Source organism: Lissotriton helveticus, chromosome 2_1 (genome assembly GCF_964261635.1).
Source record: "Lissotriton helveticus chromosome 2_1, aLisHel1.1, whole genome shotgun sequence".
Lineage (NCBI taxonomy): Eukaryota > Metazoa > Chordata > Amphibia > Caudata > Salamandridae > Lissotriton > Lissotriton helveticus.
Window position 1 is genome coordinate 1,990,531,817 of NC_136059.1, and position 24,508 is coordinate 1,990,556,324.

Here is a 24,508-nt window from a genome sequence, read left to right on the forward strand (position 1 = left end):
CCTGGATTAATTGCACTGAAATAATTGATATACCTACAACTGGGGTGAATGATCATGGTAGGGTCAGTGAATGTCGAGTAGTAAAGGGGGTGTATGAAAGGGTGAGCCCTAAACCTATACTTTGTGGGTGTTGCCTGGGTGGTTTTTTAAACCAGTCCCAGAGACACTCATTAAATCAAAATCACTCCCAGAGTGAAGGGCTGATTAGTAAATACAGAGAGTATAAAGAGAGGGGGCTATCACTGGGAATTAGTACGTGTGAAGGTAGGTGTTTCATTGTGAAATTGTACAGTGTAAACAATTGTTTAAAATTGTGTTTTTAATTCTTTATTATATGAATGTTTCTTGTAGATATTGAATGAATCATTTTTGTAGACTTACACCAAATTACACTGTCCTGAAGAAGGTGCTTGAATTTGTTCTTAATTCACCAAAACGCTTCAACGCATATCTTACGCAGAATTGCTTTACGACAAGGGACTATTGCTGAAGAAAACCTACTTCATCTGGACTTGTGTTTGATAAAGATAATGGATCAGCATATGTAACAGGTACAGCAGTACTGTTTTATAGTGTGCTCCCATTTTTGGTGAAAAGCTTTTTTAAATTGTTTATGTAATTTTGGGGTTATGTTGCACCTTATTGTGGTGGGGTCACAGAATCAAATCACATTCTAGATGGATGTGATGTACTAATGGTTTTAACTGTATGATTATATATTTTTATGCTTCATGTGGGTATTGTGATTTTACACATATATGATATTAAAATGTATATAGTCGTATAAATCTTGGTGGCACCTGCTTAGGGAGAATGCTTTAAAATGGATGAAGTAAGTGCCGGCTTGAATATGATGAGTGCTTGACATTTTCGCTGTCGTGTGAGATAATCTTCCCAAGGGGAGTCTTTTTCTACCAATACTACCTGGAGACATATTACACATAGGGACCCATGGACTCAACAGGGATGTGCGTCCAGTTAATTGACCCCCAGGGCTCCATGGTGTTACAGTAGAGACCACAGACAACTTGCATGGCCCCTTCTGCAATACTGATAGCACTGGCACTCTTTTAGCATCAGCACTATATTCAGAGGGTGTTCCCTCATTTGCTTGTTGTGTGGTCATATGCAAATGGGGGAATAACCTTGCTTTTACAGTGTGGGCGCAGAGGCGAACATGCCCTTAGGAGGCACATTGAAAGTATGCCACAAAAAGGTGGGGCACTGTTAGTGCGTCCCTGAGGGCGACTCTCTGGAGAGAGAAGTGAGGGTCCCAAAGGCCCTTCAGACATCCCTCTGCAGGGGGATGCAATCACTCATTGTACACACCAGCAGGTGGATCTATAACCCTTCTTGAAAGTGCAGGCAGATTGCCTCTTGCACAGAGAAACATGGGATAGCTTTGAAGTGACTACTCTGTATTTCACTGAATGTGATGCCCTCAGGGTAGCGTGAGTTGGTGGCTGCCCTGGGATCAGCTTAGTCATCATAATATCCCTGTCTGCACCAGACGTACCTTTTGAAGGTGCACACTAGCACAAAAAGGGACAGTGTGCCCTATTTGTAATAAAGGCCCAGATTACCAGCCACGCTCCGACTACATAGTGCCCTCCAGGTTTGTGTGCTCTTCTCTCCCAATGGGGCACCAGTTGCTTGAATATGAAATACTTTATCAAAACAAGAGACAAGAGGCATTTGGCAAAACAGGGACAGTTCATTTAATTAAATAATGTGGCCTGGATCACAGTCACAGGCCTATGGTCTGAGGACTGTCTCAATTTACAGTCCGTCTAACATAGACTTTTATACAGTTCATTGAGTGCTATAAAATGGTTCCAGTGATCTTTTGGTGGTAAGGAATGTGTACTGCTGTCTTTTGAGCCATAAATTAAGGTATTGGCTGAGGAATCCAGGTGAACCATGACCATGCGAGGATACAATGCAGCCAGTGGGTAATGTGTCCAGAAGTCCGGCATGGGGAGCGTATGATCACTGTGTGTACAGTGTGTGCTTTGTCTTGATTGTGTTCCTAACTTCATGTGGAGTCTCAATTTATGGTGTTTTGGGAACGCGCGCACTACTCAGGCCATGTCTGCTTTATTGGGGCCAATCTCCCCGGGCCATTGTGGTGTTGATGCACCTATCTGTGGGATTGAACCGGGATTTCCTGTTTGCACATTTGTCTGCTGGCTATGTGCCACCCCACCTGTGACCTGTCAATGAGTAAACTTGGTCCTCTATCTCAGGGCCTGCCTGACTAAGTATTTCTGAGTCAGGGTTGATGTGGATTTAACATTGAGCAAATTTAATGATATAGATTCAATTTCGTTTTTGTACATGAATGTATTGTTATTCATATTCACACCAACTTTTCAATATATTCATACCCTACTCTATCTAGTTAAATTTTCCACTACACTATCTAACCCATACTTCTTGCCAGTTACTTTATTGGGGGACAGTTGTTCTTCAATTTTGTCAATTACTGCTTTCCTAATTACTTGCATTCTACCCAATTTGAGGACTGCGTTTTCACACCCGGAAATCCCTAACTGAATGGACCCACACACAAATAAGCACATGATGAAAACTGGGAACAATGACATGCTCAATCATGAAAGCCACCGGGGAAGCCGGGAGAACCAATTCAAGAACCACTCCTGGTCAGGAGCACCTCTCTCCTCACCCATGTCTCTTTGTAAATGGCACAGTGCCTGAATGGCAAGAGTCAGTGTCCAATTATCCTGATCATTCCCTGGGATAAACGCGCACCAGGACGCACCAATGTTGGTACACATCCCTACCTCCATCACGGTCATTAAGTCTAACACATACTAATGCTGCATCACCATAAGAATGATTGCTCTCAGTTCTTGTTTGATCGAATCAAGACCGTGCTCAGTGCTGTTCATCATTTTAAGCATTTCACATCTGTCAATTTTGAGCCAGCGGGCATTGTCTTTCGTCTGCACAGTGAAGTAGGGTATGGTCCCTCCAGTTGATAAAAGTGCTCCAGAGAACACACTAAATTCTTCCTGAATATCAATTTTACTGAGCCAAACAAAACCAGTTATCTTTTCAAGAGGTTGATGGAGCAAGGTTGTCTTCTTCTTTAGTGGGTGCTGGTACAAATCCAATAGTTCTTCTCCGGGAATGACCAGGGTAGAGGTGTGTATGGTCACCTGAAAACAGAGTCCGCTACATCCAGAGATGAGCTGAGTGTAGACAACTTCGCAGCGATGCCAGTACATATCCATCAGTGTTGCAGTGCCCCATTTCATATCCAGAAGATGCAGGATTATGCCACAGTTTTCATTCGTGCCCAGTGGAAGCATTCCTCTGATGCATAAGGAATACAGTGTAAGTTTCTGTAAAATTATGGGTTGCCCCATCCCTTCTAGCCAACTGTATACAACCACCTCTGTATCCCAGATTTCCTGACATGGGGTGTCTATGCTTTTGGGGCGTGGCTTGAGCGCCGATGGAGCGGGCGGCGTGAGCCGATAGCTCTGCGCTCGATCCCTCAGTAATCCTGAATATAGGGGTTCTTAGAGGCTGCGACTGACCGACGTTGGGTCGGAACTACTGGTCCCCACTCCGCGCCTGACATTGCCTGAGAAGAGGGCCAGGGGACCGAGATTTGTCCCGCGGACCGGGACAGAGGAGGCGAAAGCCAGAGCCTTCAAAATGGCGGCGCTCCCGGACTGGCGGGGACCCTCTGGCTGCCACGATCCTGGGCGGAATAGGCGAGTGGCCTCAGGTGGGGTGCGGCGGTGACCAAGCGCCCGAGCTCGGGAGGCTCCACAGAGCGTGCTGAAAGGAGAGCCGCGGCTGGCGGAGCACATCGAGCAGCACAAGATGGCGGCGCCCTAGGGGGACGAGGAGGAGACACAGCGTAACCGGCTCCACGGCCGGGGCTCAGTACGGTGGAGAGCCGGGGTGTCTGCGGAGCGGCACCTGGGCGCGGCGCCCAGCAGCAAGTGACGAGCAAGATTCTGGGGCTCCCTGCGGAGGTATTGCGGCGGCGCCTGAGATACTGCTGACTACGGGACCACGGTGAGGGGGCTGAAGGTCGCCATAGCGGTGGCGCTCAGAGGGCCCTTAACAGATATTACAGGGCGGAGGCTGCTTTGGGTGCACTGGCTAGGGGACGAACGCAGGGGCTCCTCCATGACGACGTAGGTGCGGCCCCCCCTGCTGGTGCACTACCCGATAGACTGGGCTGGTACGTGACTGTAACAGGTGACCGCCTCACCGGACACAACTCGGGGGGAGCTCTAAGGCAAGAACTGGAGGCCTGTGGCCCACTGAGGCAAGCTGGGACTCACACTTGCGGCCCTCTGAAGAGGAGGCGGAGGACCGTGGCATACCTTACCCGGACGCCGAATATCAGATGGACGGCATCTAGCACTGGGGGCAGTATAGCGCCTGTGACCGGAGGCCCACTTTCAGCCACGGGGGCGGGGTGTGGGACCGTCGAGACCGTGGTGTTGCCCCGGTGGTGACCGAGATGGGTTGGCCATGATGGAGCTCGGTGGGTGAAGCCGCGGTGGACACGGTAGACGGAGCCCAGGCATAGCACAGCGGCCTGTAGAGCGATTAGGTGGCGCAATCTCCGAGACCGCAGCGGTGCTGATTCTGCACTGACGAATGGTTAGCAGCCCTGCTGGTGCGAAGCGTGCCCTGGCATGGTGAACCTCTCCTGGTGTGGGACAGAGAGATCGGAGCTGCCCTACCCTAACGGATCGCAGCAGACGGTGGCTACGGACGGCTCGGCGGGGGGAACGCCCGCCAAGATGAAACCAAGAACAGCGGACGCAGACGGCGCAGCACAGAGCACTGCTCAGGAGAGTGGCGAACTGATGGAGGGCTCGGAGACCGAAAAGCGGCTGAATAAGCGCCTGGATCAGATCCTGGAGGCCATCACCACAACCAAAGACTCCCTACATAACGACATTGCTCAGGTCGCGAAGGGGTTGGGCCTCCTGAAAGCTGATCATTCAAAGCTGGTGGACAGGGTGAAAGAAACTGAACTGGTCGTGCAGGATCTGAAAAAAGCAGTGGTGACTATTGAGCGGAAACTGGAGGATGCGCTCAACAGACTGTCAACGCTGGAGAAGAGAGCGGAGGATGCGGAAAGTAGGAATCGGCGCAATAATGTTAGGGTGGTCGGCCTGCCGGAGAAAATTGAGGGGCAGGATATTATTTCCTACCTGGAGAACTGGTTCAGATCTCAGGTGGCCCCGGAGGGGCTATCCTCCTTCTTCACTCTTGAACGGGCGCACCGAGTACCGGCTACGCCGCCACTGCTGGGACGTCCGCCTACACCTGTGGTGGCGCGTGTCCTTCACTACAAGGACAGGGACTTATTGATCCAAAATGCGTGCTCCACTGGGCCTTTCAAGGTGGAGAACAGTTCGGTCGCTATCTTCCCGGACTACACACAGGATATTCAGCGTCGTAGGGCCTCGTACCTAGCGGTGAAGAAGGAACTTCGATCGGAGGGGATCCAATACTCACTGTTGTTTCCGGCTAAGCTGCGCATTATCCTGGATGGAACAACACAGTTCTTTTTGTCACCTGACGACGCTTGGTCCTGGCTTGAGTCCTACAGGGCGGGAACTGACCGAAGGGGCAAAAACGCGGATGGTAGGCCCAAACAAGTGGGGGGGTGCCAGTCACAACGCATCCGCGAGAGGCATAGAACACAACAGGCCCTACTGCTGGCGCAATTGGCGGCGGACAAACAGGGAGCGTTAGCAGCGACAGCAGCAATCACCGGGTCGCAGGTGGAAGACCTGATCGGAAGATCGGCATCAGAAGATGAAAAAGGACAATCTGGGACTGAACTGTCCGATGTGGATAGTAATGTGGGGCCGGAGGTGACGCCTCGCACTGCGGACGATCTGTGAGTGGCGGGGCCTTTAAGGTGCACTATGGCCTGGTGTCGCTTATTGATGGGGCAGGAGTATGTGGTAACCTTTTTGATTGCTGTTATTGTCGCATGCCACTGGGCGGTATCATGGAGCGGGGGGCGGAGGCGGGAGCTGCCGCCTATCGGCGAGTTGCCACGTTCCTATTGCCCTTAAGGCACCCTGTGGTGGCTACTGCAGGATAGATTTGTTTACATGCATATTGAGGTTTGGATGGGGACTGAAGCGCGACTATTGGTTCCTGTTCTGGGGGTGTGGGAGTTGGCAATTTTGTGGGGTGTTGGGAGGGTGGGTACATTTGTGGCTGGTGTGGGCTGTAGAGACATGGTGGAGGTGGCGTTGAGGGGAGATACCAATGGGGACTTTACCTGACCTGAAGTGCATCACTTGAAATGTCCGGGGATTGCATACTATGTCCCGACGCTATAAGGTGCATGCATATTTGGTGAGACGCGGGATTCAGATAGCATCGCTCCAGGAGACCCATCTTACCAAATTGGAATGCGCGGCGCTGCAGCGACGCTGGAGGGGGCAGGTCTTTGGTACAACGTACTCTGCATATGCGAGGGGGGGTGTTGATTTGGGTGAACTCCATTTCAGGCTACAGCTCAAATAACAGATCCGGAGGGTAGATATGTCGGAGTGCGAGGGAGACTGTGTGGCAGAGAAGTGGTGCTTGTAGCATTTACGCGCCGAATGTGGAACAACCTCGATTTTTTGATGCCATGTCGGGCGCACTAGCGCATTATTTAGCGGGTCCGGTAATACTGGGAGGCGATTTTAATTCCATTACAGATACCATCTTGGACAGGTCCCATCCACCACTGGCTGAATCTTTGGTACGTAGGGTGGCAAGGCGGAGAGCGGACTGGCAGACTGAATGGGGGCTGATAGATGTGTGGCGAGCGAAGTACCCCGATGACAGGGATTATTCCTACTTTTCCGCGCTACATGAACTGCATGTCCGGATCGATACGATCCTATGTGATCCTGTTATCGCTCACTTGGCATCCAGTACTGAATACTTAGCTAGGACCATTTCTGATCATAATCCCCAGTTGCTCTCCCTCCGATGGCAACGTGCGAGAACAGCGATTCCCAATTGGCGATTGAATCCAGACACACTGGAAGATCAGGTATTTCGGACTGAGGTGCTAGAGGGAGTGGAGACGTACTTTGCAATTAATGAGGGGTCAACCTCTACTAGAGGTCTTGAGTGGGACGCATTTAAAGTGGTAGCGAGAGGCCTGTGTATTGGTAAGCATAGCGGGGTCAGGAAAGTAATCTTAGGAGAGGTCATGAGGGCGGAGGATGACCTGAGGAAAATAGAACAGCAAAGACCGGAGCAGGGTGCGGTGCAGGCGCAGCTTATGGAGGCTAAAGAGTTAGTAGCGATGGAAAAAGAAAGGCTACGCTGCTATGACTATAAGCAGTATACGGCTAGGGTCCATGGTGAAGGTGACAAAGTGGGAACACTGCTGGCGCGGCTGGCGAACCCGGAACAGAGGGGGTGTTCGGTTTTGAGCATGAGGACGGAATTGGGGGACACGGTCTATTCCCAGATGGCGATCCTTACGCGCTTTAAGGAGTATTGTGAGACCCTATACCGGAGTCGATTGAGGGCGGGGGCTGAGGATATAGAGGGTTACCTGGCGGATATTCGGTTTCCGCAGTTAGAGGAAGAAGACGCTAAGACCCTGGGCGCTGCGATTACGCTGGCTGAGATTAGGGGTGCTATTAAAACGATGGTGAGGAGGAAGACTCCGGGGATGGATGGCTTCTCCATAGAATTTTATGCCGAGTATGCTGATGTCCTGGCACCCCGGCTGCTAGTAGTCTATAATGAAGCGCTAGAGCGAGGCAGCTTGCCCGGTTCTATGCGGGAGGCTTTGGTAGTGCCCCTGCTGAAGCCGGGTAAGGATGGTACGGACGTGACTGCGTACAGACCGCTGTCCATGTTGACGGTGGATTATAAAATCTTGAGCCGTATCTTGGCTACCAGATTGCTACCATATATGACGACGCTGATTCACGAGGACCAGGCCGGTTTTATCCCCACCGGAACACTTCGGCCAATATCTGCCGCTTAATACGCGTCTTGAGGAGCGATTTGGGACCGGATGAATGGCGACAGTATTGTCTATTGATATAGAGAAGGCATTCGATAGCCTGGAATGGGCCTATCTGGATGTCGTGCTAGAGAGGTTCGGCATGGGCGCCGAGTTTCGGCGCTGGACGAGGGTATTATATACCTCGGCCACTGCTAGGGTGCGGCTGGGTTCGGTGATATCAGCTGCATATCCAGTACAGCGGGGTACGCGTCAGGGATGCTCCCTGTCGCCTCTGTTGTTCGCGCTGGCGATCGAGCCCTTGGCGATTCTTGCTCGGACGGGAGCGGGGTTTGGAGGGATCGCTTGCCGAGGTGAGCATCATTATATCTCGCTTTATGCAGATGATCTCTTGATGTTCCTGGAGGATACGGCGGGGGCATTGAATAATGCAGTGGATCTGCTAGATGCATTTGGAGCTGTGTCGGGCCTCAGAGTGAACTGGCGCAAAACTTGTGTTTTCCCACTGAGGGCAGACATGCCCCAGCCGCCACTGCCAGCGGATGTGGTTTGGGAAGGATCCTGCTTTACCTACCTAGGAGTGCGGGTCTACCATAGGGATGAAGACCTATTAGAGGGCAACATTGGACGCTGCATTAGAGCCATGAGGGGCTCGGTGGCTTTTTGGGCCACGCTCCCGTTGTCGGTGGTCGGCAGAGTGGCACTGCTCAAGATGGTGGCTTTGCCGCGCCTTCTGTATTATTTCAGGACGTTGCCGGTGTGGGTTCCGCCCCGGTTCATTAAGGATCTACGAACCCTTACTATCGGGTTCATCTGGGGGAGCGGTAGGAGAAGGGTGGCGTTGGACACCCTGCTTCGGCCGAAGTCTGATGGGGGAATGGCAGTGCCGGATTTCGAATTGTATTATTTGGCGGCGCAGCTGCAGATCCTTACGCAACACGTGGCTAGGGAGTTCAGGGGCCCTGACCTGCGTCGGGGAACGGGGATACCGAGGCATATACTGTCTTATATTGTCCTGCAACAACGCCTTGATGTGGGAGGCCTGACGCTTGAGGAAAAAACGCTGAGGTTGTGCTGGAATAGGAGTCAAAAGCGAGCAGGAGTGGTGCATCCGTATGCCCGGGAAATTCCTCTGGGCATGCTGACGGCATAACCACATGGAGGGGACTGGTCGCCCCTCATGGAGTGGGAAGAGATGGGGCTTCACATGGTAGGTGATCTGTACGCTGACGGTGAGTTGCTCCCATTCCGAGCGGTGCAGGACCAGTTTGGAATCCCGGCTGGGAGTTTCCTATTGCATATGGCAGTGACCGCGGCGCTTAAAAAACATTGGGGGGTGGGGCTCTTAGAACCAACGACCACGATGGCGTGCCAATATGTGGTGATGTCGGCGGGGATGTTTAAAGCGGTGACATGTTTGCACTCCCGAATGCTTCATGAAGGCCTGACCCCCCTGACGGCGCTGAAAATGAAATGGGAGGAGAGCGTGGGGAAACCCATACCGGATGCTACATGGGGACAAATCCTGAGGAGGGCGTGGAAGGGTTGTAGGACGCCCGCTTCCAACAAGTACACTACTTTGTGCTACATAGGACCTACTTAACACCTGGCAAGATACAAAGGCATTTCCATGTGCAGGGGGCGGGGTGCCCGAGGTGCTACCTAGCAGGGGCGGAACTGGATCACATGCTGTGGGATTGCCCGAAGCTGGGCTTGTATTGGACACAAGTAGGAGAATTATTGACAGAAGTAACGGATAGACAGCTCATTTTTGATAAGGCAGTCTGCCTGCTCCTGTGGTTCCCGCACACGAAGAACACGAAGATCACTAGTAAATTCATAGACCTAGGACTTATTTTAGCTCAGAGAGAGATCACCTGGCGCTGGAAGTCATCGGAGGGCCCGTCCAGCAGGCGCTGGGCAGCGGAATTGGAAAAGTGGGCTAGAAGTGAAAGTATGGTCCGGCTTAGACAGGCGACCCGCACAGATAATGAAAAGGGTTTGGAGGCAGCGAGGATGTGGGAAGGTCTAGTGGTGGCCCTGCATGAGTACCGATCACGGGAGGCGGACAGGGAGGGAGAGGGCTAATGGGGAATTCCGGGCGATGCACGATTGTATGAGTGTTGTTCCATAGGCTCCTGATTGAAGGGATTAAATCCTGAATTTGGCTCACACCAGCAGAAAACCAGGGGGTGGGCGGGTGGGGGGGGGGGGGTGGTAAGCCATCACCGGAAGAGTGACATTAACAGCCGCGTGAATCGAGAGCTAGTAGTAGGATGATGGGCTAGTTGGCAAGGTCCCGCTAGGCAGAGCGGAGGGTATGGGACCTGTTCACTGCTCCTTATTGTAACTGGGGGAAACAAGTTATTTGTTGGGGTTAGGGGTTGGGTAGGTAGGGAAAAAAAGCGGATCTTTTAAATAAACAAAGCCTAATTATATTGATGTCAAGTGAATATTGTTGCTGTGGTATTGCCACCTGGTCTTTGTGTGGATTCCTGGATGTCGCCGCCCTACCTGCGGGATGTGGGCTACAAGGCTGTGTACAATACTGTTTATGACTGATAACCAGCAATGAGTGGAGACGGGCGGGATTGTCTAAACGATTGTTAATTCCTGATTCTGCAATAAAAATTGTTTTCCCAAAAAATGGGGTGTCTATGCTTTTGTATAACCCTACCCTATGAGTCCGATTTTCCTTCGCACCATCACGCTGGATGGCCCTAGAGAGAAACTTACGCTAAGGGCCACCCTTGGACAACAAATGGAGGCAGGAGAGGATGTGTTTTTGCATTACCTTGGGGGTTTTGATACCTCCGAGAATCTCTTCTCTGCAAAGTCTCGGGGCCAAACAGTATCCTCTCCTATGGTGCCCTTCCTGCGCATCCAGTCTAACCCAGTTTCAATATTGGTAGGCTCGGTGAAAAAGTATAGAGCCGTTTGGATGGTCGCGTAATGGGTCAGATTTACTACTAGTCTGTGGGGTTCTATGTTGGGCTGAATTCTGGCCCTGATTCTGCATAGGTATAAGTAGAGAAGGTATTTTGCTTTTTCAGGGCTATCTCTTGAGACAAGCTAATTCAATCTGCGCCTAATGCATATGGTATCAGCGAACAGACGTAGCATGACCTGGCTGATGTCTTAAAGCCCACAGCATTCATGTCCTGATACCATATGTTGTATACAAGGCCGATGTGAAGTGTATGTGGAAGGCTAGTGTTTGGGTTGGTGTAATTATAAGTGACATGGGAGCGATCCCCATGCAAGCGCTGTGATAGTTTCTGAACAGACTCCATTTGGGCAGATGGCTCTTTAGCAGGGAATAGGTGCGACATCACCCATACTAGACAGAGGAAACATAGAAGTGTAAATATACATAACTTGTAATTGAACATTACAGGTCTTTGATATGAATCTAGGGGATATGTTTGTGGTCCTCTGGTTATCCGGTGTTTTCATTCAACAGTTTGATCGAAAAGTTCACAGTGCAGTTCGTAATTTTGATTCTTACACTTTAGATCCTCATTGGGGTGATGATGTGGCAGCAGAAATGTGTATGCACTTGGAGATTTGATTGCAAACCTCTTGGATAAGACATTGGTTCATTTGTTAATTCAGAAATACATTGCATGTGTGCCGTTGTTGATGATCATTTCTTCGGGTCCATGTCTCTCCATCAGGGGTGTGTTCTTCACACTCCATTTACACATATTTTCTTGTGGGGCACCGGAAGGTGCCCTGGGTGTGGTATCTTTTTGGTGGTTAAAGATTAAAAACGGCATATGGGTTATCAGGCGAATTATCTATTTTATGAGTCTTCATACTTAATTGGGTGCTTGGATTAATGTTTTATGGAGTGTTCTTATGATCTGAGGGGTGAATCTGCCAGTTTATATCTACAATAGTTATGGGTCTCACCATTTTCCTGAGACCCTGTTTCTACTGATGTGTGTTCATGGGCACCATCAGTGCAGATTGCTTTTAACCTAAACATGCGAAGGGCTTTACAAGGAGGGGGTGTATCATTGTTAAGTGTTAGTGGTGTTTGCACTGTGCCCCAAGATCACGTGTCTTGCTGTGTTCTTCTCAAAGCATGCGATACATTTTCCCGCTTCATCCAGCAATGGCAGTAACTTTGTCCTTAGCCCTTCCTTGTACATTTGAGCCCACTGCTCATAGATAGTCCCTCATGTGCCCTTCTGTAGCAGTGGGTACAGCTTTGCTTTGGGTAACTCTACTAGTTGCTCCTTAACATGGTGTTCCCATCTTTTATGAATCCCTGCATGTAGGGAAACTTCCACTCGGGATCTCCACACCCATGCTGGATGCAGTCTTCCGCTATGGTTATTTCCTCTCATTTGAAGGATCCCTCCTTCAGCCAAGATCTATTGTACTGGTCTTTTCCCTTGGACTAGTAGGTTACCAGGCAGCAGAATGGCTGTGCAAAAGTCTTGCCTTCCTCTCTGGCCACTATCTCCCTTGAGGTCAGTCTATCTATAGGATGCCTATCTTGGTCTCTTATTTCTCGGTCAGCCCCTCTCCTTTGTTTAAAATTTGGTGAGACTCGGATCCCAGACAAAAGTCTCTCATCTAATTCTATCTCCGACTCTTCCCCGATCGGTGTCCTGTGCCCACCCCTGTTTTCCTCATGTGGGGGCCCGATGCTCTTGCTGTGCATCCTGATTGTGAGCTCTTTCTCTTTCCCTCCTTAGCTTGCACCTTTCTTCTACATGCAGTCTATATTGCATCTTTTGCTCTGAGCTCTGCGCTGTTCTTTTTGGTCTGGCTTTGCCCTCAAATTCGCACTTTGTTGTTTCCTTGTCTACCTGGGTAAGTCCTATGGCCCCACACTCGTTATCGGATCCCAGGGGACTGGGGCCCCTTTCCTCACTCCCGCTAGCCACATCACTGTCTAGAACCTCTACAAACCTCACTTTCACTCATGGGTGCTCACCTAAATCAGTGAGGGTGCATTTTCTCCATGCTGCTGGGGTACTATGTGTGGGGCGTGACGGATGGAGGGGCCCGTGTATTGGACTGGGGTTGCTCGCTGACTGCCTTGGCCTGCTGGCCTGTTAGTCTCTCATGCCTGGGCCTAGCGCTCGTTTTTCTGTGGGAGGCCTGCCAACATCTTTAACTGGCAGATTAGAGTATCCTAAGGCAGGGAGAGTGGGCGACAGGACCTCCATCCATGTCTGGATGGACAGAATGCAGAACAATGTCAGGTTCAAGGCTGAATTGCATATGGCCATGTCAGAACTGGGGTGGTGTGGAGTGCAAAAAAACAATGGATTTAGGCCCAGATCTCTGTACTGGGATGAATGTATGACATTGTTCTGCATTCTGTCCATCAATTGTTGTTTTTGCATTTGTCAACCCGAGTGGGACGGGTATGCTCAGACGTGAGTCCCGTGCTCTCCACACCACTGGAGTCAAGCTATCCTGGCTGAAGACGGCTGATAGCCAGAAACCGGTCCTAGGATGCTTGATTCCGGTCCAGGAAAGACATGGCTTGGCAGTTCGGGCTGGACTGTTCCCATGAGGCACAGGGTCAAGGCTGATTTGCATATGGCCATGTCAGAACTGGGGTGGTGTGGAGTGCAAAAAACGATGGATTTAGGCCCAGATCTCTGTACTGGGGTGAATGTATAACATTGTTCTGCATTCTGTACATCAATTATTGTTTTTGCACCGCGACAGAAGACAACACAATCTACATGCTAGAGCACACAACTCTGCACTGTCCTATTTGCAATTACTTCTCCATGTACTGCAAAACATTTAGACTTTTAGTGCCAGTGAGCATATTACATTAGTGGCTTCACTGGAAGAAGGGGGGCGTGGGATATGTGGGGCTGGTACCCCATCTTTAACTGTACTCGTCCCCCCTTGTGCCTCACCACTGGGTGACAACCACAGCTGGAAAAAACAGACATTGTTATCTCAACCTGGGAACAGCGATGTTGTTTGTGTTTACTTTTCACATTTTATTTGCTAAAAGCATTTAATTTTTTCAGAAAGTTGTATTACTCATGTATAGTGTGTATTGTGAAAAGAATCGCCTCTATGTACCTGTGTGAGTTCAGGTTGATCAGCTCATTTCCTTGGCACAAGGAGCAAATCTTTCGCTCAGTGTGCAGCCTTGACCTATTTGAGCATGAGTGGCACACTGGTTATATGTGTGGCATATTTGAGTTGGACTGCTGGCATGCTAAAATTCTCAGCATCCTGATATTACCAGAACCACAAAAAACATATTGTTATAATGGCTGCACCTTGCTATATAAAGACATTAATGTTGATGGTACTTTCTTTTTTTCATTTAAAATATTGCTACTCAATTTCAATATTGTTTACAATGGGTCACCAACGAGAGCTGTGGAGTTGAGGCCAAAGTCAGTGCATATTTCTCACGATGCCCATCTGTGGGTTCATTCTTATCCAAACCTTGGCTTCTCTGTGGAGCGCATAGAGCAACGGCCGGGTGTTCCAATTGCAACTGTGACTCTAGCTGAAAGTGTGTGGAGGAGATACACAGCTGTCAAACGTTTGACAGGATGAAAGTTAAAGAAAATGGAGTGCTTACAGGTTAATGATGGGGTGGTGAAGTGAACAATATGTAAAGAAGTACAAAAAGAGGAGAGAGAAAAGAGAGTGCTGTATAGGAGAGAGATGTGCAGGTAGAGTGGTTTAGAAGGACATCGGGAGGAAAAGGACGTAAATATCTAAACATAGAAGAGAGTGGCATGAAAAGAGGAACAGGGGTCATTGAGACACTCTGAAGATCATTACCCTTTCCACATATCTTAGTAATGTTTACTTCACAGGCTGTTTAAAAATTGTAAATGTATCTCTCTCTCTCTGATCACCTGCACCCTCCCTCTCTGAGGGAGAGGAGAGAAGCACTTCCGTTCGTACCAGCTGGTGTTACATCTTCTTCATCTTTGCACAGGCCAGGAGCCTTTCTGTCATCATCCACCCAGACCACATACAATAAAAACAATCATACACACTCATTGTTTCTCGCTTTTACAATGAGCACTATTTCAGCACACTTGCTACCACTAGTGACTGTGTCCACTGCACTCCAAGTGGTCCAGAGCTCCTACTATTTGCTGTTTGGCTTTGTGCTAGGGTCATGAATGTGCACCTTCTGTATTATATGCCAGAACAATTGTATTTTGGGGGAGGTAGAATACCAATCAAGTACATATTGGTTCTGCACATCAATATGCTCATGTCACTTATGAGCATATTCCTTTCATTACCCTTTCCATCCTACATCTCTTAAGTGTCAGGATGAGGGGTTGTCATGAAGGTACGTTCATACAGGTGCCATCAGTTGTCAATGGTGGTTTGACCAAATTTATCTCCCCCTGATAAAATCATAACACAGTACATTTTACCAGCAGCCTTGCTCTGATGTATTTGGGTGCACCCATTATGAGTAAAGCACTTTGGATGCAACAGTCATTGCACAACTTCCTTCTCCAATCACAGGGGTGTGGAATTTCATAAAATATCTGCTTGTCGAAGTTGTTGGTTGATTCAGAAATCTACTTTTCCTGTAAAAAAGTCCCCTTTTTTCTTTTGGTGCCATGTAGTGAGGTGTCAGGTTATGGCAGAATTCTCGTCTGAGCTTTTATAATAGCCTCTCTGATTCTGTCAAGGTTGACATTATATCCGGGTTTAGATTCTAGCAGGGGTTTGATTTGTCCTTTCGCCAAATCTACTTAGAGAGGAATTTTTGTCAGGATGCTCCAATTCCAGAGTTGTACAGCCTGATTAATTTGTGCACATGAATAACGTACTAGTTTAATAGTATTATCAACTCCACTCCATTGTGGGGAGACATTTACTTCTGACAGCAGCAGGAGTAACATCATGTTCACAGTAAGAAACAAGCATTGGCATAGCCAATAGGTCTCGCTTTTGGGACCTTATAAGTGTTTAGCCATGCAACAGTTGATGTTGTTGCACAAAGGATATTGTGCTGCATAACTAAATACTTATAAAGTCCCAAAATGCGAGACCTATTGGCTATGCCAATGCTTGTTTATTCTAACTTTTAGCCATGCTGAACAGACTCCCTGCTGTACAACATGGCTAGAAGACCTTGGTAAAGCTAATAGCTTTTGCATAAGCGAGTGAGACCAATGTTTGCCAATGTGTCCCTTCCCCTCCTTATAGAGCCTCTTTGGAGATTGATAATTGAGCTTTCGCTGGCCTCTTCATTTTAGACAGCTCTGATTTGTGAGGAAAGACTTACCAACAATTCTGAAACTTGTCCATCACTGGTCTACTCATGGATATTAAAGTCTTCATTGATTGGCAAATTAACGTCAACTTGCCTATCTAGTGCATTGAAGGCATTAATGTTCTTGAAGTTTGGTTACAGTGCTGTCCATTACCTTGAAAGGAGTGGAAGGGAACGTACTTCTAAATAGAAGTTTAGGGGGGGGGACAGAGCTAAAGCTGACAATGACTAAACGATAGTGCTGTCAACTCCTCCTGTGCTGTGAGATAAGCGCATGGTTTTGCTACAAAGTCTAGGCATGCGTCATTGGTGTTTTCAGTGTCCTTTCAAGCGGCGGGGGTTTCTTGCATGGGGTCTTTGAGTGATGAGGTGCAGTCTTCGACATGTGCTAGGATTGTGTGCAGTACCCCTTCTGTGCATTATTTACAGATTTGGTGACCTGGGGTGTTTAGATTATTTTTATATTAAAGTGGATACAGATGTTCCAGAGATTTGTGGGAGGAACCTGGGTCGGTGTTAGTCAAAATTCTGCCTTTAATTTGAATATTTCAGCGGTTTCTAGTCTATTTTATAATGTGCCTGAGTTTCCACCAAGAAACCTATGTTAACCTTTGGTGTGTTTTGTTTTCTTGTTTGTGATTTTTCTGGCATTTTCACGCGTCCAAGCATTCCTGTCAAAGAGATGCCATTACGGCATGATATTCGAATGTATTGGGAGCTAATTCTGAAGAAACGGGGCACAGTAGACTAGTTCATACCATATCCTGAAGCAAGTCTTAATGTAACGCTTGTGTTGAGTTGATGTGGAGAAGCAGCGTGAAATCTAACTAGAAGTGTGTAAGGGTTATTTATGTTAATATTGCAGCGTTGGCTAACATTGCCATATCCTTGTTTGTTTTTGCGCACTACCACTCACTTACATTTCTAATCACTGTAGTGTGGGCACATCTTCCATCACTTGTGTTGGAGCAACCTAGTTTTTTTTGCAGAAGCTGTGCCAAAACTTCCTACTCCTATCACTCTTCAGCATCATCAAGGAGTTCGCCCAACCCACCAGCGAGTCTACCGACATCCCTCCCTCACAAGACCTCTGCGACAAACTCAGCATCTTTTTCCACCACAAAATCAAGAGCATCTACGACAACTTCGACGAAGACAACCAACACACTGAACCCTCACCAACCACCTCCGACATCCGGAAACCAGCGATTGATGACTGGACAGCCCTCACCACCGAAGACACACTGAAGACAATGAAGTCAATCCACTCAGGGGCCCCCACGGACCCCTGCCCCCACCACATCTTCAACAGAGCCGCCAACACCATCGCACCCATGCTCCGCCAAACCATCAACCGCTCCCTGGCCCCCACCGACCTCAAAAACTACAGACCCAGCGAAAGTCATCGAGAAAGCCATCAACAGCCAACTCGCCACATTCATTGAAGAACACAACATCCTCGACTCCTCCCAATCCGGCTTCAGAAAAAACCACAGTACGGAAACCGCCCTCCTCGCCGCAACAGACGACATCCGCACCTTACTGGACAAAGGAGAAACAGTAGCCCTCATCCTCCTCGACCTATCAGCGGCGTTCGACACAGTCTCCCACCGCACCCTAATACGCAGACTCTACGATGCAGGAATCCAGGACAAGGCCCTCGACTGGATCTGCTCCTTCCTCTCCAGCAGGACGCAGCGGGTCAGACTCCCCCCTTTCCTCTCGGACCCCACACCTATCACCTGCGGAGTCCCCCAGGGCTCCTCCCTCAGCCCGACGCTCTTCAACGTCTACATGGCTCCACTTGCCCCCATCGTCAGAACCTACGGACTCAACATCGTGTCATATGCAGACGACACCCAGCTCATCCTCTCCCTATCCAACGAGCCCAACACCGCCAGACGCAACTTTCGAGAAGGCATGGAAGCCGTCGCCAAATGGATGAAAAACAGCTGCCTACAACTAAACACCAACAAAACAGAAGTACTCATCATGGGCCCAAACCCCGACGCCTGGAGTGACACCTGCTGGCCCACCGCCCTTGGAAACCCGCCAACCCCCACAGACCACGCACGCAACCTGGGAATCATCCTGGACTCCGAGCTCAAAATGGACCGCCAGATCAACTCTGTCTCATCTTCCTGCTTCCACACCCTCCGCCTCCTTCGTAAGACCTTCAAATGGATCGCCCTCGAACACCGAAAGACAGTCACTCACGCCCTGGTCACCAGCAGACTCGACTACGGCTACGCACTCTACGCCGGAATAAACAAAAACCTCATCAGCAAGTTACAGAACATCCAGAACGCCGCCGCAAGACTGGTCCTCAACCTGCCAAAACACTGCCACATCTCCCAGCACCTGCGCACACTCCACTGGCTCCCCGTCGAGGCGAGAATCACCTTCAAGATGCTCACCCACGCACACAAGGCCCTCCACGGCATCGGACCAGCATACCTGAACAGCCGACTCAAATTCCACGCACCCCAAAGGACCCTACGATCAGCCCAGCTTTCCTACGCTGTGGTCCCCCGCACCAGAAAGACCAGATCGGGAGGCCGCTCCTTCTCCTTCCTCGCGGCCAAAGCATGGAACGCCTTTCCGCTCCACCTCAGACAGACAACATCGCTCCCCATCTTCGCAAGAAACCTCAAAACCTGGCTCTTCGACAGACCCCCTCCTTGATGGAATTTCACTGACAATGAGTCAGTGGTCTGCACCCCCCCAACTCCCCCCCCCCACCCCTAGCGCCTTGAGACCCTTACGGGTGAGTAGTCGCGCTTTAACAAACTCCTGATTGATTGATTGATATCAGTGCTAAGCCTGCCGCATTCTAACTGCTTCACGTGAGCATAGAAGTGGAGAGGTTGCTTAGAAGCCGTTTAGTTGTTTTGGTTTGTACAACATACAATAAAGAAGCTCTTGCATGTAGAAATAAGCGCAAACTGAAGCTGACGAGGAGGGAGTGGGAGGCGGGCACAGTGGTGCGGCCGTGATTGTAAAAGGCAAGGAGAGGGTGAGGCTGAGAAAGGGAAAGATAGTGATCAAAGGAGAACAAGCGTGCGCTGAAGCTGACGAGGAGGGAGAGGGAGGGGGGAGTGAGGGTGGGCACAGTGGTGCGGCCACAGTTGTAAAAGGCAGGGAGAGGGTGGAACTGAGAAAGGGAAAGATAGGGATCAAAGGAGAACAAGCGCGCGCTGAAGCTGACGAGGAGGGAGTGGGAGGGAGTAGGGGAGGGGATTCACACGCTGTAGAAAGTCAGATGGCAGCTATGCACGTTGCGCGCGCTTGTGCGCGTAATAGCAAGCTGGTGGACGGCAAAGGTAGCACTTTGAAAACACCCTTACTAAAAGTCGAGCCGAGCAAGCAGCGCATGCCCTGCTCTAGGCTCGACCTAAAAAGGGGTGTAGGAAACGTAAATGTGGACTCAGCAGATTTTTGCATGAGTAAATATGCATCTGTATGTGTTTCCTCATGGATTTCAAAAAAAGATTTGCTAAGAGTAGGGTTTCCTGGCCTACCTCTGAAAACTCTTGTGAACTCCTGAAAGTCGTAAATCTGCATTAATTCAAGGACACACACTTGCAGTCGACTTTTGACACTTCATTTAAAAATTGGGTCTAATTTATTTTCATGTTTCACCTAGTGTTGCCCATAAAGGTTGTTTACTGGTTCTCAAGTATTAAGTTTAAAAAAAATACCAGCATGCATCAAACACTATTTTAATAAATAATGCTTGAAGTAAATTGCATGAATAGTTTAGCAATTTTTTTTTCAATCTTATTGCAAGGTTTGAGCATGCGTTTGCATACAATGGGGTAGTTGTTTGGAGTATTTTAAGTAGCCACTAATTGTTACATTTTGCTAACGTATGCACGTTTTTATACCGGAACCACTGTTGGTAATGCAAGTTGAGCTCAGAGCATTCCCTTAATGCTTGTCCTATAAATAAAGGGCTTGCATTTGGAAAATCATACATTTACATTTGTACAAGTTTTACAAATGGATAATAAGCTTGTCCTGTTAGCAAGCAATGCAAACAGGAATCAACGTTTTTTTGTTGTTGCAGGGGGTTGATGTTACTTGTCCAGTGGCCAAATAATCATGAAAAGGTGTGCTTGACCCTGTACAGTATTGTTGTATGGCGTTTTAGGATCCAAGTGAATTTTCCCGATTCGTGCCCTTATATAGGTACAATACACATTGCTCTAATATAGGCAAGGAAATCATGCCCTTATTTAGACATAGCCCATGCAGACCATATACAGGCATGGCTACTTCCACCCGTATCAAAACGTCACAACGATTTCTTGGAAAATCGGCTTAAGCAGTCAGGGACCTTCCCTTGCTTGAATATTGATTTGTCCAAGAACTCATGTACTTTACAAAGAACTACTATTCCCATGGGGTTCTTTCCTGACGTTATTATGCCCGACTTTACGTCAAACTAGACACCTTCAAGATATAAATATGCCTTCACTTGCTCTAGCAAGACACAGTGGTTCGGAGCAGTTCGACTATCTACTTGCCCGACGCAGCTCGCTACAGCAAGTGCCGAAGGAAGCCGACCCTCCAGCTGACGCACTGATCGAAAGGCTGCATTTCTCTCGGCGAGAATCCAGCTCCAGTGTTTCCAAGCTCCCCTTGCGGGGTGTTGGGAAATCGAGTCCCGAGACTGAGATACCAGACCTCCTTCATTCTAAACTAAAGGTCTGGAGCAGATTAGAACCTAGAGAAACCTTGGATAGATTCTTTGCAAAGAGAAACTACACCTATGCTAAACTACACTTACTCCTTCCCGCATACTAGGCTTAGGTTAGGTACATTGGGGTAGGCGTATTTTAGAAGCACCAGTTGAGTACTTTTAGCCCTTGTTATTTATGTATGTATTTGTATATGGTTTAGTAACCATACAATGCTCTTACAGTATTATTTTATAATATTGTTCTCGCTGTTCGCATTATACTTAGCAGTCTGCATTACGATTGTAGCAGTTCATTTTACTTGTAAGAGAAAGAAGTCTGTTCAATAAAACCTTTTTTATTGAAACGCCCGTCTCTCTATTTCTCTGCACCTCTGTAGAAACGAAGCATGCACAAGTGACTGAGTGAAATACTTATCTATTGTTTCCACGACTCTAGAGATACGTTTCTTATTCTTGGGACACAAAGTTGACATGTTTATGCGGTTGTCAGAAACTAATCCCTTCTTGTGAATTCGAGAAAGTTTCTAGTGACCTCTGAGCTAGCTGGCATTCACTATTAAGTTTAATATATTTGATAGAGACCTAGTCAACCTCAGCCCTACGTCTAATCTATAGGATATTTTATTCCAATGCGCAGAGCCTATTGGGAATATAGGAACTACACTACAGTATGTCATGGGCATCGGGCGATACGAACCCCTCACTCGTGAATCAGCGACTGACTGATTCAGTTGCTCAGTTTGACTGATAACAAGATGGCCACTACCTTTTACATAGACTGGTGCTTTTGTTTGATTGATACTGACATACACTGGGTGGACAGTACTGCACTACCACTTGCCTCTCTGACAGACTTTGAGAGAATTGGCTGAATTTTGCAGGCAGCGGCTTGTAGTCCGTGAATATGGGAAACGTATGATGGCAGCACTTTGCTTCATAAAGCATTAATTTTGATGGCTCATGACTGGCACAGGAACAGTGATCTGCTTTTTATTCTTTCACAGTATTGATAACTAGTGTTGTTTAAAATGGGTTAGTATTTCAGTTGCCATTTAACTTAGTGATGGGCCCTGCCTCGGTCAAGTAGTTCTTCTCCTTTGGTTCAAATCCCCCCCGCCCCCCACCTAGTGTGCATTCACTCTTTGCAACAGGCACACACTCTTCTTATCTCTGATGGACAAGTATTGCTCTTTGGCTCGTGCAAACTCTACTATTGGAATATTTTAGTTGTACCTCATCAAAATTGCCAGTAAAACGTATGGCTTCTTAGCAGCTACATTTGGGAAAATGTATTGTAAAGTGAAGTCGTTCACTCTATTCCTTACAAAGTATTCTTGACGAGAGAACTTGCTCCCTATCTAGTCGAAGGACTGATGGACTGTCACTCAGGTCAGGGGCATAGCTTTGTGATTAAGATGGGGTGGAGCATCAGATTTTCCAACAATCACGCTGGCATAGGTTAAAATACATTATACAACAAGCAGAGCGCACACAAGTGACCAAAGGGGAAGTGGAAAGGGAGACTAATTCGGATTGGTGGGAGTACTGAGTAAGCAAAAACACAATAAGGCGCAAAATAATAAAACATTGTTGAAGACTTTCAGAACAGAGAGAGCCAGAGTGTGTGTATCTTTTCGTCTGTGTGTATGTAAAAGATTCCAGGTGAAATCTGACAGACATCTCACCAGACCAGACGGAAAGCACCCGTACCAAACTATTTACCAGAAAATACATCTAATGGGTGGGAAGGGTGGTGTAACACCCCAGACAGCCCCCTGAAGCTACACCCCTGACTATGGTGCTCGTTATTATTCTGTCTTAAGAACAGCTGCGTGCCTAGTTTGTTCTGCTGTGTTTATGTACTCTTCATTCTTTCCATTGGTTACCTGAAATTACAAGCACAGTCCCTGCTTTGCAAGTTGCATGAATTATGTACATCTGATGCACTGCCTTTTCTTACTCGTTGCTGTAAAGCCATAAAGCCTTGGCTGTACAAGTAATTTTTGCAAAATATTCCCTGTATTATTTCGACATATTATTTACAAATTCATTTGAAGCGGTTAATATATACATATGAAATGTGCTAAAACAATGCATTATTTAGATGCTTTCAGGTCCCACTGAAGTGCCCCACTAAAGGCCCCATGAGTGGCGGGATTCTGAGTTGCCCAGTGTCTTTGGGTTTGGCATTTCGAGGTCTGGAAATGCGGGATCTGATGATTCTTGGCCTCGAGACATCTTTGTTTCATCAGGTGCAGATGCAGATCTGGTGGACTCCCACAGCAAGACCTCATCATTTGATCCCTAGGGCACCATGGGAGGACAAACAATGCCTCCCCACAGCGAAGGCTCAGTCTCCCCTTCTAACCCTTAACTCGCAACCTCTCGACCCCTCAGCCCATAACACTGCTATAGCCCAGGGCTGAGTGCCCTGTCCTAGTGACTCCCCCGACCCAGAGTACATCATCTTTTTGGGAGCAGACAGGACAGTGCTCCCCGCACTGCTCCGAGGATGCTGAAATATCGGTTGTTTTCCCCCATGAATCCGGTGAAGAAATGCACTGAAAAGGATACCGTCTTACAGGTTTCATGTGGTTATTCCCGATTCCTGGAAGAAACGTTATAAACTCTGGATTTTGGTGCAGGGCTACAAGCTGGAATCAGTAATTCTGGTTTTGTCCTATCTCAACACCAAAATCTGCCAAGCCTGTCTTAAAGTCTTTACTGCATTTTCATAACATTCTTTTAAAGAATTAAGGGGCATATTATCAAGGACAGCGTTAAAATTATCGCCGCTTTAACGGCAGAAAACTGCCGCTAAATAGGCGATAATGGACTTTATAATATGCCCTTGAGAATTCCAATAGAAGTCCATGTGCACACCCGAACATGGGCTTCTATGGGAATTCACAAGGGGATATTATCAAGCCCATTATCACCGCTTTAGCGGCAGTTTCCTGCCGCTAAAGCGGCGATAATTATAACGCTTTTACTTGATAATATGCCCCTAAATTGTATCCTAACTATGCTTGTATTGCTTAATGGCCCCTCAAAGTGTGCGCATTCAACCTTAGTCTGCTTTTCAGTTTCACACGCATTACACTGCATTCCTTTTCCAGCAAGCTGGTTAATGGTTTGCTAAGGTGCCCCACTCCTGGTCAAAGATTTTTATCAAAGAAGTTATAAATTCGTTATCACCAAAAGCAATCTCAATTTGTTCTAAAACCAGGAAGTTAGATTGAAAAATACATTTACTTAGGAAAAAATAAACATTGGCAATGCCATTCTTTATGGATATTGCATAGCAATGAGGTGTTATTCAGCTGTAGTGAGACACAGAGAACAGGTCCTACATGGGTATCCAAATTGCATGGGGCTTTTTTACAAGCTTCTTGCGCCGACAGTATGTCGCTTTTACCCATATTAAATGACCCATGTTTTTCTCCTTTTGAAAAAAAGTGAAACACTAGTCAAAGCAATGTAAGATTTTGTCACTGTGTGTGTGTGTGTGTGTTTCTGACTGGATATGTGATGGGTGTTTGTGTTG

General features: G+C 48.0%; 1 protein-coding gene across 8 annotated transcripts in view; it reads left to right on the top strand.

Annotated features, from left to right (window-relative positions):
• TLR2 (toll like receptor 2) overlaps window positions 1-24,508 on the top strand; it is a 192,954-nt gene that overhangs the window by 17,339 nt on the left and 151,107 nt on the right. For 6 of the 8 annotated variants that reach the window (XM_078676956.1, XM_078676950.1, XM_078676953.1 and 3 more), the window contains one exon: window positions 352-551. The exons of the other annotated variants lie outside the window; for them this stretch is intronic. The gene's annotated coding sequence lies outside the window, so the exon portion shown is untranslated. The remainder of the gene's footprint in view (window positions 1-351; window positions 552-24,508) is intronic. 8 annotated transcript variants of the gene reach the window in all.